This window comes from Aptenodytes patagonicus, chromosome 2 (assembly GCF_965638725.1).
Source record: "Aptenodytes patagonicus chromosome 2, bAptPat1.pri.cur, whole genome shotgun sequence".
Taxonomy (NCBI): Eukaryota; Metazoa; Chordata; class Aves; order Sphenisciformes; family Spheniscidae; genus Aptenodytes; species Aptenodytes patagonicus.
Genome location: NC_134950.1, coordinates 163,414,477 through 163,430,820, shown reverse-complemented (window position 1 = coordinate 163,430,820; position 16,344 = coordinate 163,414,477). Strand labels below are relative to the sequence as shown.

At 41.5% G+C, this 16,344-nt stretch overlaps 1 protein-coding gene across 3 annotated transcripts in view; it reads left to right on the top strand.

Annotated features, from left to right (window-relative positions):
* Window positions 1-16,344, top strand: part of DPP6 (dipeptidyl peptidase like 6) — a 525,902-nt gene that overhangs the window by 394,461 nt on the left and 115,097 nt on the right. The window lies entirely within an intron of this gene.

Here is a 16,344-nt window from a genome sequence, read left to right as displayed (position 1 = left end):
AGTCAGACTACATGAATTTCATATTCCAGTTTTCAAGTTTTTGGCTAGAATATAGATGTGTTGGCGTCTGGCTGAGAGCCGCAGTTGGCCACTCACCAGAGCACTGTCAGAGGATCTATCCAGCGGTGTTTAGTCCCTTAAATTTGGTCAGAATTGAGGCATCGCCCTTCAGTTTTGGGTCTCTTGGCAGATTCCCTTGATACAAGTGCTCTCTCTAGCATCCCATCTGAAGGCAGATAGACCAGTAGTCTGTTCCCCGGATCCCGATGCTGCTTAGATACATGCACTCACAATTATACTGAAGCTACGAGCCTTTGGGTTTATAGTTTATTTTTTCAGAGAGTGTGAGGTAAGTGCAGGCAAACAAGAATGCCACAAAGGCTTTACACAGCATTTCTAAACTTAATGAAAGCATATTGCTTTACCTAAAGCACGTAGCCTGAAAGGTTATGTATTGTTACAAGTAATAAACTTCCATCACACAATGCCTCTTCGTTTAGGTCCCCCTGTCCACTGGAGGTCCTCAGGTAGGCTCAGTGTTTAACATAGGCATCAATTAGCTTGAGGGGATCCTTCTTTAGCTTTGACTAGTTGCAGTTTTTTAAATACCCCTTACTCAGCTTTGTCTTTGTGGCACTGCAGGTTACCTACGGCTCCAACTCCATCACCCTGCAGCTCATCTCGCCTATCTTGTTTTTCTATAGTTTAGCCCATAGTTTCTACCTGCTTTTCCCTTAAAAGATTTTTTTTTATATACTTTAAGGACTGGCCCAACTGGTCAGGAATGGGATGCCACCATACCAATAAGACACATGTAGGTATATGATGATACATGCTGTTTCAGAGTGACATTTCCATAGCACCAATGGAAATGCATAAGTTGCACAGCAAAATTCCTCAAATCGTTGTCAGTAAATACAAAGCTAAAAGCCAGGAAGCTGATGCCAGGCTGTGTGTTTTAGGTACCATATTGGTGATAACTGTGTGGGAACAGTAAAAAGGGACAATATCGTTGTGCTCTGCCATTTCTCTAGAACATTGCACATGGCTCTGGTTATAAAACATATAATTTCAGTACTTGCTATGCTTCTTCACTAACTTGTCATTTCTATACCTTATGGCTAAACAGGTAGGAGATGTTTTGTATCTTTGCAATAGCTGGCAAAACCTGCAAAGTTTAAAAGACTCTGCCTGGTTTATACACAGGGTGATCATGGGATCACCAGATAACTCAGGCTGGAAAGGCTCTTCCAAGGTCCAACCTCCTGCTTAGAGCAGGTTACTCAGAGCTGTATCCACTTGGGTTTTGAAAACCTGCAGGAATGGGGACTGCACAGCCTTGCTGGGCAACCTGTCCCACTGCCTGACTGTCCTCATGGGGAGAAAGTTTCTCCTTATACACAGTCTGAACCTCCCCTTTCAGTTTATATCCACTCTCTCTCACCCATACCACCGTATTAAATGGATTACTGTGTCTCTGACTTAGGAAAACACTGGGGCAGGTCCTAAAGTGCTGTTGATTTCTGCATCCGTGGGCCAGGTGCCTGCCCCTGAGAGAAAGCAGGACCCTGGCCGTGCCTGTGTGCTCAGTGTTTCCTACTGCTTTTTGTAGGCAGCTCCCACTATGCCTGTGTACAGTGGATCAGCAGCCTTCCCACCGGGCAGTCCTCAGGGGACCTCACTATTTAACACAGGAATCATGTTTTAAGGGCAAAAGTCCTAAAAGTCAGACATTGCAACACCTACATTTTCGAGGCCCATGCCCTTTCCAATCCAGTTTCTTTGGTACAGTAACCAGTGGGTTTAACGATAGAGAAGTACAGATTCAATGGCAAGGTATAAACACATCTCTCAGCATTTTTCCCACATAAAAATACTAGTTACATTCAGGTGTTCCTCAAGGATTTGTCTCAGCACACCTGTCCACACACGTACACACACACAAAAAAAACCAGACAGAAAACAAACAAAGAAACAAAAACCCAACAAAACAAAACCCCAAACAACAACAAAAAGCTGAAATAACTTTCTTTGGCTTCTACCTAGCAACAGAGAAACAATACTTTGTACAAAAAAATCTGTACTAGAGACATATATGTTTTAAAATCTGTGAGCCCTGGAGCTTGTGAAGCCTGCTTCCCTAAAGTTTGTATCTTGTGATTGACTCACCACAGAAAATCATGAGCTCGAGGTTAAGTTGTTTCCACGTACAGTTGGAACATGGGAATTAGGAGATTTCTCACCATCATCCATGTCAAAGTTCTGGTGTCCCAGTGTGACATGCAACAGACTTCTTCAGTCTCTTTCCTTCCCTGCCTCAATGTGGTCTTCGTTTTTGCTTTTCTTTTTTTTTTTTTTTTCCCCCAGGAGCTTACTGGATTTATTTACTTTTTGAAAACTCCATCTTTCTGGCAACATATCTGAAATTAGCTTGTGGGCTGAAAGGGTGTTGAGCAACACAACGAACACACAGCATGAGCACACAAGCTTTGTATCTGCAGTAAACCGGGCTAAGAGCAAAAGCATTTGACTGACAGCACAGTTCTATTCCAGACAAAACAAAGGTGGAAAAAATAGAAGTATCATGCATAGTATGTATTAGAAATGCTAAAAATTAACAATACAGTGGTCCAGGCAGTTTGCTACTACTGAATGATCTTTCTTCATCCCTGACAACCAGCTTCTTGCTCCCCCCAGCTTCAACACTCAGCTGTGTTTCACCTTGCTCTCTGTGTTTGGCTGAACCGCGGTGCAGACAGTTGGAGGGTTGGATGTGTCAGAGAAGTATCCAGTATAAGGGGAAGATCTGGAAAGTGAGAGGGTGCCAGAAGGCACGCAGGTGTGTCAGACATTGGTGTCCCCACAGCATGATGCTGTGATGGATCAGGCGAGCACTGGCAGGAGGAGGGTTGGAAGGATTGCTTCATTTCGTGTTGGTACAGGTATGGTTTACAAAGTGGTTTAGGCTGTAGGTACGTATACAGGCGTTGCAAACCATATTGCACAGTAACAATTGCATTGATCTTTCAGGTGATCATAGTGCATGTGAGTGGTGGAAAGGGTGGCACATTACCATTTCCCTGGAACATGGGCATTTATTGTTGCTTTGGAGTTCTGCATCTATTTTAGGGTGGCGCATGAAGAGAGAGGACAGGTGTAGCAGGTGAACATGATGTAACAGGTGATGACATACATCAACTGAAAGTAGAGCCTCTGTTGGATGAAGAGGTAAAAATTCACGTATGTCATATTTAACACAGGAATATTGCTCTGATGGATGTGTGTGGATGAAGATTGTTGAGGGCAGGACCAAGCACACTGACACAGCACAAGGTTCAGCTCAGTTCGACGTTCCAGGTCCTTTGGCGATAACAAAATTTGCAACCCACAGGCAGTATCCTTGCCCTCCACCTGATGATAACACGAGTGACAAAAGCCTTTGGCACTGAGCAGCAACCCCTTTGCCATTCCTACAAACTGTTTTCATGCATTAGTCCTCTTCTGCAAGTAGGCAGCAGCTTTACGCCCCATCGGTGTGTGCCAATGGCGCCTAGGGCATACCTCCAAATCAGCACCCGAGGCAGTGACTGCTGGTGAACAAACTCACTCCCCTCCACAATATCCCTCCTGCTCATTAGACACTCACTCCTGGAAACAGGCTGTGACAGTGTGACTTTCCCTGTGCTCTCTCTACCCTCTTCCTCATCCTCGGCTATGATCTGCCTCATCAGGCAGGCCAGACAGTTTAGGCTTTGTACCCACTCATGCCCTTGCTACACCCCTGCTGAGGCTAACTAATAAGGAAGCCAATTAATCTAATCTGTGGCATCACTTTTTAAATAACGTGACATTAATCTGCCAGCATAAATTGCTTTTTAAAGGGAAATTTCTAATTATTTTTGCCGTGTTCTGCAGACTCTCCAGATTCAGGCTGTGTATCAAGTCAAAAGGGGCTCATACCAGCGTTTTCCAGATTTCATTCTGAGCTCTCCGTAAGTTTGACAAGCCAATTTGGGCACATCCTTAGCACATACGTTCACAAGTGGTATTTTATACAAGGTGAAGGACTGCAACATTTTTTCCATGAAAGCTGTTGTGGAAGTAAACTCCCCACATAAGGAGTAGGAGCACAATTTGGCTCTCTATAGGACAACTAATATATGCCAATGACATAGACACAAGGGATCTTACTTAAAAATGAAAATAAGCCCGAGGTAGAAGAAAGAGTAAATATCCCTGCAGGGGATCTTTACTTCACAGATTTAATTTCTCCTTTTTTGTTATTTCAGCCTTCTGACAGCCTCTTGGTAAACTCAGGGTAGAAACCCCTACTGTTTTTGCCACATTTGCCTTCTGTTTTCAATGGCCCGTGATTTTCAGTTTTCAGAAGGGGAGCTGGCTAAGATCTGCAGTTCTGGTTTTCCTGGGCTGAGGTGTGTAGGGAGGTTATGTTCAGTTCAGCTTTCCTGCATGTCACCCATTTTTCTCCTGCTGTTCACCCAAAAATGAGATGCTGGCGCCGGGTGCCATCTAGTGGAACAAGCCTCTGCGCTTGCTGCTCGTGTTCCCTGGTACGAACATTTCCGTACAGTCCCATCTGCTTTCCTCTGAACGGTGCTGCTTTTCAGATATATCTGCCGATAACTGCTTACAGCTGTCTGCATTATAAATATTTTTGCAAAGCTCCTCTCATAACCTCACAGTTGCACTTGCCGCATTGTAATTGCCAGCTAGTTGTAATTTATAGGTACTGCGATAGCATCTGCAGGTCTAGATGTGGAACAGGGAGCTCTCGTGCAAGGTGCTGGGAAAAAATGGAACACAAATACCATATACAGTTATTTCCTAATATTATTTTTCCTAACTTTGGAAAAAAGAAATTTAGCAATACAATGTAGGCAAAAACCTACTTATGAAATCCAGCCACCGAAAATTGTTTTATTCTTTCGTGGGTTTTAATAATGTTGCTCCTACTGAGTCCAGTGTGGATGATCTTAGTCATTCGCATCCTTCAGTGAAATAAGGGAAAAAGCGTGGTTTGTTCAGGGGTTTCATGGTCAGGCCATGACTGACCAGAGTGTTCCCCTAACCTTGTTGCAGGATTTCCCTCACCTGACATTAAGGTCACTTCACACCAGTGTGTGCTGCTGGACCACTGGTTTGATCTGGCACTGCAGGTCCTAAGCAAGAGCTAATTTTGGATTGATATCCAAGGGGGTACCTCTATCTTTAACTTTTTGCTGTGGCCAGCAGAAATGTTACACTTTTTTACAGTTCTGTGTTGTGTTTGCATTCCTCAAAATAAAGCCCAGCATAAAACATACGTTTCCTCAGACCTCCTAGTGCTCATCCAGTTCCGCATGAACCGTTTCCCTCTGAGCACAGCTAAGTGGCAGGGATTAGTGCTGACCCCCCTCGTGTAAGCTCTCAGCACGGTGCTAGCACATCCAGCTGGGGTATGTCAATGGGAGCTTCCAAATATGCTTATAGGGATCAGTGAGAAAATCAGCAGTTATTCCAGCTCCTCGTTGATTTTGTGTATGGGAAGGAGGGAATTGTACACAGTTACTCCTAAGCAGAATCCGTATTTCTTCCCAAGTTTATATGGTGTAGTCAGAGGAACATGGTAAGTAGATCACAGGAGCAATGGCAGAGCTGAGTTCAGCTCTTGCTGTCTACACTGCCGAGGGTCTGTAAAATACCGCATGCATCCCCCACACTGAGCTCCCAGTAACTTCAAGAGAAGTGCCATGAGTGGAGTGAGTGCAAAATATGCATTGGTGATCCACGGAGGAACTGAGCCCGTGCTTCACTGTGAGTAAATATTCGAAGTGATGTCTGTAGATCTCTCTGCAGAGCTCTCACTAATGTTCCTGTCTCCTTCTTTTATACAAGCTACTGGCAGGAAAGAGGTTAAAGTTAATTAAAGAAAACTTAATCAGATTTGTACAAACTCTATTGTATAATATTTTGAAAGACAACAAGGTTTTTCTTGCACATGCTCCCTTTTCCGTGTTCACAGTAAAAGGAAAATGTGTTTCATTATTTAAAATCATGGTTAAAAAAACTTCAGGGAACTGGCTCTGCTGCAGACATCTGTCCGTCTGACCAAGACTGTTCTATTTTATTTTGTTCTGGCCTGTTACACCCCTCCTCTGTAGCATTAAAGAAACTTCCTGTGCCTCAGTGTCCCCATCTGCAAAGCAAGGAGAGAAATATTGCTTACCCGACAGAGGCGATATGGGATAATTACTGTAGAGAGTGCTGCACAATTTCACTCTTTAACATTTATAAACTTGTACTAGAGCCCACATTTTATTCTAAGAGGAAAAAGTACTGTAATTAATAGAGTCTGTTTTCAGCTAATTAAATTTTACTTAGAGGAGCTAAATATTTTCTCCCAACAATGATGTACAGAGGTTGAAATAAACCCTTATTAAAACGTATGTAAAACCAAATAACAATGTGAAATTTGTTAAATAAGTAGAAAAATGTATTCTGCAGTTCGTGAAGAATCTGCTATTGCTACTTCTTCTCTCTCCTCCTTCTTTATCAATTACCATTCCATAGTTTTTAATCATCTTTTTGAGATAGTTTTGAGATAGTTTATATAGTTAGTTAAGGCACCTCTGCTGCATAGTGTGGTGGCTTTTATGCCAGACTATAAATAACAACATCATCATGATGTGATATGCTTTTTCAGTTGTATTTTGATAACAGAAGAGTGGCCCTTGGAATAGTTAAACTTGATAGCTTGATTGTGGAGCCTGACCTTAAATCCTCTGAAGTGGATAGGAATCTTTCAGTTGAGTTTACTGGCATTTGGCTCAAGCCCTGATGGAGCAGTTTGGGCTTCTTGCTTTTTATAATCATCTGAATTAAACACTCTGTAAATCACTGCAACAGTGGTTAAATCACATACTGGCTTATTGCTTGTGAATACATTTTGTACCTCTTTAGAAAGAGCCAGCATTTTATTAAGCAAAGCCATTATTTGAGCATCACTCACTTCCAAGCAGTGGCAGGTTGAAAGCAGCTCAGCCTCGGAAGGCAGTTCAGGAAGGACTCTTGGCTGCGCTGGTGGGAGGAATTCCACTTCAGCAGCTCAACACCGTATCATTTCCCCAGGGGATTTGCCATTTGCTCGCCCATGTTGGTCACTGCATAGCATTTTTGAAATATATTATGTGAAATATTCCTTTCCTGTGTAGGCAAAGCAATTCTTACCACATGCTTCTCTCTTCCAGAATCAGTTGTGGTGTGGGTGGACAGCTTAGAAACCATGTAGAGCGATAATAATAACGAATAGTCCCCTGATGGGAGGATTTGATATTAAGAATTAGAGTAATGACTGCTGAGACTAAAAAAAAAAAAAAGATCTTGGGTAATTAATAGTTAGATGCAGATGTTAGCAGTATAGCAGAGAAAAGCCCAGCAACCAACCCCCTTATGTTATAGAAAAGGTCAATATCTTATGGCTCATCATGAAAAAAAAAGGAAAGAAGAAAGGTTTGAAGCAAACTCTCCCATAGTGCTTGTCTGAGGCAGCACCCCCTGAAATGGAGGCAGGGCTCCTATTAAATTAGATTCTTTAATAAAATGTCCTTCGCTAGTGAGAACCTCATCTGGATTTGGAAATGTTGGCGTGTCTCAGTGCGAATGAACCTCCTCCGGTCCCCAGGCTGTGGTCAGCCTCCAAACCGTAGACACTGCCACAGGGTACACGCACATCCCAACGCTGACCACTGCCAAAACTGGGCATGTTGGCATGGGTTTTCCTCCTTATTCACACTTAACAAGGTTGAGTTAGTACATAGAATTTTGACAGAAAAGGGAAATAAAGGTGGATGGAAGAGAATGTATAACATAATGGTGCATAGCACTGAATATGCAACTAACCACAGCCCATACAATTGCTGTTTCCATGCATCACCTTCTCAGAAATAAAATTGTTCTGTAGGTGGATTTTCATAGTGGGGATTGGGATTTTTTTGTTTGTCCTAATTTGTCCTAATGTTCAAGGTTCTGGGGTGTTTTCCACTAAAATAAGAACAAGAAACATGCATTTCCTCAGGGGGGCGTTTTTGCTCCGCTGCTGTCAGGCTGTGGAGACACCCTGCAGCCTGGGCCTTGATTATTTGTTGCTGTGGTTGCGTGACAAACTTTCAGCCTACTTAAACTCTCTGTGCGTTGTTGTTCGACTACACAGCACAAAGAATGTGCACTGCATGTTACAAAACACAGAGTCATTTTTTTGTAGGCACCTGAAAAAAAGCCAGTTTTGAGGACCCAAGCCTGCAAGATTATGGGCATTTCCTCACTGTTGTGGGGTTTAAAGGGGCCTGGGCTCAGGTTATATAGGGAGGGCTCTATAGGGACCTATGCCCAGTCACTGAGGACTATAGAGTGTTCTGTACCCCATGTCTGAGGAATATGTAGCGCATAGCACTGTGTGCTTCAGCGATGTCCTGGGGCTTCCTTTTGTCCATGCTACCTGGTTCTGTGACCACTTCACAGGTAGGCACTAACCAAGTTTAATAGGCTGAAAATCTCTTGTTATCCAAAAATAGGCATCCTGCCCCCTTGGGGAGCTCAGAACATACGGTGAAGAAGGGAATGGGGAAATTTAGGAAATGCAAGAAAGGACCTTTGGGTGGAGAAAGGATGCCACAGCCAGGGCTTTTCTTGATACAGTAACCACTGAGAAAGTCTCTTTATGGCAAAGGTGATATGATCCCAGGCTGATAGCCCAGACTCTGTCACACCAGCCCTGATGCCTCTTCACCCCTTACCCTAACCCTCCATTTATTGAATGCTCCACTATAAATTTGAGGAGATAAGACAGGACCGGAAAAGGTTACTTTCCCATGTCTCACATGAGAAGGAGCTAGAGGAATGAAAGGACCTTCCATATGTAGAGTTGTGAAGGCAAAAGTTACACCCCATTTCAAACGCGAGCATTTCCTCTTGCGTGTGTACTTGAGGTTTATACATCTCTGTTACGGGGCAGAACTGTAGGGCTAGAGTTGTATTTTTGTCCTTTAAATAAGGAGAGTATTTTACAATCCACTTTTAAACTGTATCTGAAATCGGGCTAATTGTGGTATTGCTTAAAAGTGATCATATAACTGTTGATAAGAAATGGAAATAATGGCTCTACTAAGTGTATGCCTTGTTTATTTTAACTGCTGAGGACATGGTCTATGTAGGGAGAGGCTGTTTAGAAGAGTATTGTCTTTCAATCTTCCTGACAACCTACGCACAAACCTCCAAGATCTCCTTATCCTGTTGGCATGAGAAGAAATAAGATTTGCTCAAAGACTCTCAGTTTTCAAAAAGATACGGAGAACACTGAGTCATTCTGGTTTTGTCTGAAACCCAGTAAAACAAACTGTTAGATTAGTTTAGAGCACAAGCCCAAGAACAATCTCTTGCCCCAATTAAAAGTGTGACCTAGCGTCCAGTGAAGTCATATTGTAACGAGGCACTTCTGCTGGCTCTGGCAGTAGGAGATCACAGCTGTATCTCATTTTATGTACTAATAATCCCATATTGCTCTCTGCGGGCATCACATGATGGTGCTATATTTTATTAGGGTTTGGAAGTCAGACAAGGTCAGCTGGGTAGAAAATGCTAAGGTTTCATCACAAACATCCTTTCCTGGAGATTGGCAAAGTCTCTCTGAAGAACCATGAATGTTCATCCCAGGCTCATTATTGCTGAGATCTTCCCAGTTCATTCTTAAACATCTCAGTGCTTATCGGGTTGTTTCTCTTCAACCTGTATTTTTTTGCCCATATTTTGGATAGCTGATCTTTGGATAGCTATAATTCTGACTAGCCTTCTTGATAGCATTCAAATATTTAGATTTTTGTTTTTCCACGCCTCTGTTGTAGTTAAATAGACTTGAAAACCTGATAAATCCAGTGCCTTACCTCATGCCTTGAGTAGCTCTGAGACCAGAGCTGGCTGAGAAACCTCTATAGAGTAAGAGAAAATTACATGAGTAAGAGAAAATTACTTTTAAGTGGTTGTGTTTATCACCTGAACGCTATCACCTCTCATTGCCTCTTTAGGGGACAGAATATGACTCCAGGAACAAAAGTTCTTTAAAAAAATGCAGTAAAAATTCACTCTGTCATCTATGATTTAGAGGGGTCACATGAGAAACATGATAATGTCATCATTTTAAAAGTAGTGCTACCAGTATCTAAGGACCATTTCCACTGTTTGCTTACTCAGGGAAACCTAGAGATTTTGATCAACGGCTTGCAGTCCTCCAGCCTGCGTTACCGTGACTCCTAGCCGTGTACCAGTCTCCGATGCATTTTTAAATCTGTTTTTGTAGACCTTCACTAGAAAGGCAAGCCTGTGCCATCATTTTACATAATTCCCAATGGAAGTTGGTGGCTCCTTTTCTGAGAAGTGATTGATTTTAAAGTGGTATTAGTACTGTGCAAGATTTTGCAGGCCTGGTACCAAATATTACATTGACGGAAGCTTTACAGACACAGGCAGACTATAATCAAAAAGACCTCTGAGCTCATATTGTTGGCTTGAATCTGACTGGATTGCCAAATTAAGGACAAATGGTTTAGATTCCCTTGCTTTTTGCTCTAAATCCATAGAATTCATTCATCTTGGACGAAATGGTTGGTGAGCTCAGTTGTTTTTAAGAACAGCTGAATGATCTGATGTGTATCTGTAGTTGAAATTAATAAGTTCAAATTGCTTTCATTACCTCCTTCTACTTCTGCTCACTGAAAAGTGCTGTAAGGAAAATATGTATATGTGTGCGTATGTGCATTAAATATTCAATAGTGGACGAGCCTAGGTGAATGGAAGAGCCTTCTTCATCTATTTAAGCACTTTTATTAGAATTCCAGGAGGATTCTTTTCATTGCATCTTCTGACAGTCTGATTTCTTGATTATCTATTCTGGCAAGTCTTTGATTCCCATTTGTATTATATTTTATTCTATCTCACTGCGAGTCTCTGCAGGGCTGCGTATCTCCTGGGAAGCAATTTTCTTAATGGCACCTGTCTCCTCTTCTCCTTGGTGAATACTGAAGTAAACAAGTCATTTAATTGTTTAAGAATGCATTTTTGCTTCTCAAGCAATGGCATTCCTGCTTCTTGGAAATCTTTCCCTCTTTCTGCAAGTCCTTATCTATGGTTCTCTGTACATTTATGAACACATATGTTTTACATGCTTTTATTTCTCTTTGCAAATTTTCTCCAGTGCACTTTTTTCTCATCGTGCATCAAAAAATCTTAAATATTATGAAGTTTCCAGTTCTTTATAACCCTTCCAGATCTCTTCCGTACATACGGGTTTATATCTCTTTTTTTCCTTCCTTCTTTCTAAGGAAGAAGAAATCTGTCTAAGCTGCTGTCTGATTTCATGCTATTAGAAGTAGACGTGAAGATACCAAGTTCTGGTGCTGAGACAGTTTAGATAGATAGATCGTTTTTTACAGTTAACCATGAAAAAGTCTTAAAGTACTGCGAGCTGATGTGCTTAGGGCTGTTGTCTTTCAAAATATTCAGTGCTGGCTTGATGCAAATAACAGGAGGGGATATTTCTGCCTTCCCCATGCTTTTTTTTAACTATCTTTATTTCTTCAACTTCTTTGCATATACTACTGAAATCTTCATTACTTTCTATATTTTCCAAAATTATGGCATAGTTAAGCAAGGAGGTACAAAGTTTTTCTTACGAACTCACTCCAGCTCATATACATAGTTTTGGTGATTTGTTTAGAGGATGGGCATGTCAGAGCAGCCTTTGGTGCAAATTGTTGCATTTTTGCTCACATTGGCAGCATGTCCAAAGAATTTCCATACAAATCCTATTTTTCTGTATTTAAAATTAAAAGTTATTAAAACAGACCCTAGAAGAACAGCCTATACCATAGCCCAGAATTTAACTGCTTTTTTCAGTTTCAGACTTTTTCAGTCTGGCGTTGTAAAATATTTTTCTTGAAGTAAAAGGAGCCTCTCCCTCAATTACAGTGGGAAATTTCTATTGTTTTTTAAGTTGCTTTTGAAGAACTTGATATAGAACAGTTTGTCATGTTTGTGCTCAGGGGAAGACTCAGTGTCATGAAGTCTCTGCGGGAAATTGGTCATCTTTAGAATAGGAGAAAATGTCAGAAGAGAGAATACATCGATGTAAAAAATTCAGAAAAAACAATACAGTCTTTTTAAAACTAGTTCCTCATGGTATTTTTTAAGGTCAAAACCAGGCAACTTGATATGATTGATTAGTTTGTTTTATTCTACATATATGTTCTGAGCTAAATTACAAACAAAAATGATTTGGCAGACAGCATGATAATTGCACTCAGGAATTTTCTTATTCAGAAAATTTGAGGGGAGACTTTTTGGCAGAAATCTACATCTAACTGAGCAAATTTCACAATTTACTACTTCCATAATGTTTTGTGAATATTGTACTGAAATCATGCCTGTGTCTGGAGCAATTTAACAACCTCAGCTCCAGACAATGTCGTCTTAACGTGGAAGAGTTTATACAGCACTTGCTCCATCTTCTGTCTGGCCTAAACCAACATTATTATTCCCTTCTTTCCTGGGCTTTAAAATCAATCATTTCAAGAGGTGAAAGAAGTAATGGCAGCCCTTTAATAAGGCCTTGCTATTTCTTTGGCTGGAAATGAAGATTAAGGTTCTTTTCCATAAGGAAATAGTGAAAACAGTGTGAGGATGCAGTGAACCTATTTCTTCATGCAAACCAATAACGAGATATACAGGCTGCCTTCAGAATAGCTCATTTCCAAGCCAGCACCCTGCACAAATGAGCTCACAAGGGGAAGGCTCAGATCCAACCAAGGCCTAATTATGAGGGTTTATGAGGAGCACTGGCTCTTTGGAGGGGCTGAGATGACCCGTAATATTGATTGTTTCAAGAAAAAATAAAGAAGAATTTTAAGCAGGCTGTTTTGGAGGAGAAGCAAGTACGTAGCTATGGAGGACTATGGCTTGTCAGCAATAACATACCTCCCAGAAAATGCTGACCGGCATGAGATCCCATTTATTCAGCACTTGGAAAATGGACGAGTGCTCCTGGAATATCGGTGTGCATTTGGTCTGACTCCCTTAGGGGATTTTTACCAAGGAGAACTAAGGGTCCAGAATAGTATGAGATAATCAGAAATGTGTTTGATAGCTGCTCTCCAAACAGGTTTTTCAGTTTGAGGATCACTAAGAGCTTTCCGGGGGAGAGCGGTAGAGGGTTGCGGCCATCCCGCCTGGAGCAGCGGTGTAGACAACTCCTCCTCCTCCCTCTATAGGTGATATACTGGGTTTGTAACAGGGTTGCTTGGGGCTGCCGGGGAGGGAGTGTCCACGCATATTCCACTGCAGACCATGCACCCAACGTAGCCTGAGTAAGCGTGTGGGAATCTGGTCTTTCATGGTAGGGTTCACAAGTAGGTGAACTCCATTTTCATGCCACCTTCAGGCTTGGTGACAGCCCGGTATCCCCTGGCCACTGCTATATAGCCTGTCTCCAGCTCATTCCTACAGTTTGTCTGAAGTCTGCTAGATCAGGTTTGGCAAGGAGGGATGTATTCTCGATCCCCTTGCATGTGACACTGAAGTTTCCTGCGGGTGAGGGAATGAATGTTGCTACTTTAGGGAAGAGGATTCTCTTCAGAAGAGATGAGGAACAAACCAAAATCTACCAAGAGGAAAATGTCCATCTCTCAGGAGTGTTTGTGGGGGGAAACTGGGATCTTAGACTGCTTTCATAGCCCGTGGTAGAAAAGAATAACTCAGGCCATGAGGATGGATGGATGGATGGCTACCACCTACCTTCAGAGGTCTACACCACAACCTGGACGAGTGTGCTGTTACGTGCTGATTATAGAGGCAGTTTATGGTACCTAGGTTTGTAAATGAGGTGCCTCCAGACAGTATGCAATTCCATCAGTCAGCCTTTCTATCTGCATATTTATCAAAAGGTTTCAAGGCAAACAAACAAGATTTTGCTACAAAATAAATTTTCCAGCCATTCTGAACAACTTAAGAAGGAACTCAGGAGATGCAATTTTGTTTTTCCTCAGCCATATTAGAGAAAGGGAAGATGACTTTGCTTTTTTGCCTGCAGCAGAGCTCTTCCCTGGTAGACCAAATGAAAGACTTTTCCTTCTGCCTTATCAGGTATCAAAGGTGGTTTCTGCAACATTTCTCATCATGCTGGAGTTTTCCTCTTCTCAAAGATGATGCAGTGAGCAGAACTGACAGGACTTGTCTGGGCTCTGGTCTGAATTATTGGCTATAATTGGTATGTCTGTCCCTTAGTTCCACCTGTGTTATCTGAAGCATTACAGGTTTGAATTCTTAAAACTGTATAATGTGTTTATTTGGGGATGATGTTTCCCCCTCTATGTATAATATCTTGCTCCTCTTCTCACATAAGTAAAAAACCCCAAGAACTAGATAATTCATTAGACAAATAATGAAGTACTTTTTTGTTCTCCCATAAGAGGTTTTGGTTTGATTCACTAGTTTTCTCTCTTCCTCCTGCACTCAGAGGTTACTCTCTGTTGACATAATCAAGATAGCTAACCAAAGAGATTTAGTCTTAACAGGAATAGCTGACTTGAAACTTAAGTAGCTAATGCATACAAGCTTGAGAAGATCCAGAAGAGGTTGTAGGGCTATTTTTTCCAGAACGGGAATTTTGTGGCTGCTGTTAGTAGGAGTTCAGTATGACGCTTACCTGTTCTCTTATCCACACCTTACAAAAATGACTTTAGGCTACCCATAAAGACACCTTCTGGTTAAAAACCATGAGAAGAAAAGACATAATTTTACTCCACCAGCAGCAGTTGTGGGTAACACTTTGCCTATAGAGGCAAAAGCTATCTGGGTACCCTTCCAACTTGAAGGGTCAATGTTCAACAAACCCCTCTTGCCCCTCCACATTCGTAATGGATCTTGTCTGCATCAAACCTGTCATCTTGAGCACTTTAATGGTTAATCAGCTCCATGGACCTCTTCACAGGGGCCTTGCAGACATTATGGGTTATGGTCTATGGTTTATAATGACTGATACATACCTTCTAGCAAGAGAGCAGAAGTTGCTGTTCCAACTGCAGGATTTATGGAAGGGGGAAACTGTAGGCATCAGTGTCCTCATCTAGGGTCTGCCCTGATTCTAACTGACCTTTGAACAGGAGTTCACAGGAAAAGCTAGTTTTTTTCACATTGGAAAGACTGCACAAAATCAATTTCTAAACACTCCTCTTGCAGCTGTTTTTGGATTTGCTACAACAGCCCCAGTGCAGTGGGAATGTGCAGCCAAAGTTCTTGCCTGAAGGGGCAGAGCCGGAGTGTAACTGTGATACAGCACCAGGTCACAAAACAGGCAATAAAGAGAATTCAGTTAGTGTCTAATTATTGCATTCAGTTTTGTTCTGAATGGTCTTGAAGACATTGCCTTTAGTGAAGAAATAAGCTCTGTACAAGTAGAGAAGGCCTTTTGCTTAAAGGCTAGGCAGGCTTTGGCTCTTTTCTCTGGTTTTTGGTGATGTTGGCCTCAAATTGCCTTGTTATTCCTATCTGTAGACCAGTGATGATAATGCCCTTACATTTTAAAGCACTCTGAGATCTGCTAATGAGGTATACTGTATATAGGCTTTATTAGTGTTCTTGTTTGTAGAATATTACTATACACAGAGTTGTAGCAATGTGACTTCAGAATATGTAATGTAATTATTTATGCTGAGTATAAATACCGCCATGCAGTACTGTCTGTGCTGTGATAAAATGACATTATGCTGCTCTGACATTTACCAAAAAAGCCTCCTTTTTCTATATTGCATTTGCTATGTCTCACTGATATTCTGCTACAAAATGAAGGTAATGGATGAAAGGACCAGAAAAGCATTTTGATTTTATTTTCTTAAAAAATGAGATATTTGGTATTAATAGGAGCTTTTCCCTTCAAAACCAGGCTGCATATCAGTTGTTACACAGTTGCTGAACTTTCCTGCAGTCTTGTTCAAAGGAAAATTATTAGGCAGAAAACCATAGGGTGAAGAAGATGAAATTATATTTTTCTTGTGGCAGTATGATTCAGAAGTATAATTATTGTTTATCCTTTGAGGACATCATCAGTGTCAATAAATACAATTATTTTGTTTGCCACCCCTTGACTAATTCTTAAGGCTTTAGGCAGTCAGCAGTGGACCTAATATGTTTAACTTTGTATTAATAAGAAACAGAAATTGTCAATTAAATATTTGATCTTACTAATGCGTGCTAGTGGCATAGTGCTTACCTTACAGTAAAATAATCTACTGAAATCTGTCACTA